Source organism: Alligator sinensis, unplaced genomic scaffold, assembly GCF_000455745.1.
Source record: "Alligator sinensis unplaced genomic scaffold, ASM45574v1 scaffold662_3, whole genome shotgun sequence".
Lineage (NCBI taxonomy): Eukaryota > Metazoa > Chordata > Crocodylia > Alligatoridae > Alligator > Alligator sinensis.
The window spans coordinates 49896-50400 of record NW_005842908.1 but is presented as its reverse complement, the minus strand read 5'-3'; positions in this window follow the sequence as shown (position 1 = coordinate 50400).

Here is a 505-nt window from a genome sequence, read left to right as displayed (position 1 = left end):
TATAAAAGATCACCTCACCCTTAGGGGGGGGCCATTTTGCCTTTTGCTGGCTTTATGGTCTTTGCTCGAGCAAATAAACAGCTGTCTTTCTTTACCCGCGTTGTCTGTCAATCAAATTACAGCTAGACAACGAACCTTAGGGAGATTTCTCCCACCACAGCAGCCCCTGCGCTGGCTCCCCCATGCTCCCAGGAGCACACTCTGCTGTGAGAGTACTTGTACACATGGTATGATGGGGGTTTAGTGCTCAGGGTTTTATTTTATGCTACCCTAAATTGAAACTGGGTTTTAAATTGAAACCCACCATTTCAATTTTTCTTTTATGTTACAGCGATGGGCCCAATTCTTTTATTTTTGCTGGAGCTGAAGCATGCCCGCAGCTAGGGGTGGGGCAAGCTGCCAATGGGTCGAGTGTGGGGGGGTGGCTGGTCCTTCCCTCTGCAGTGGTAGCACCCTCTGGGGCTGCCCAGGCATGCTGTTAGTGAGCCAGGTGCTGCCCCAGCTT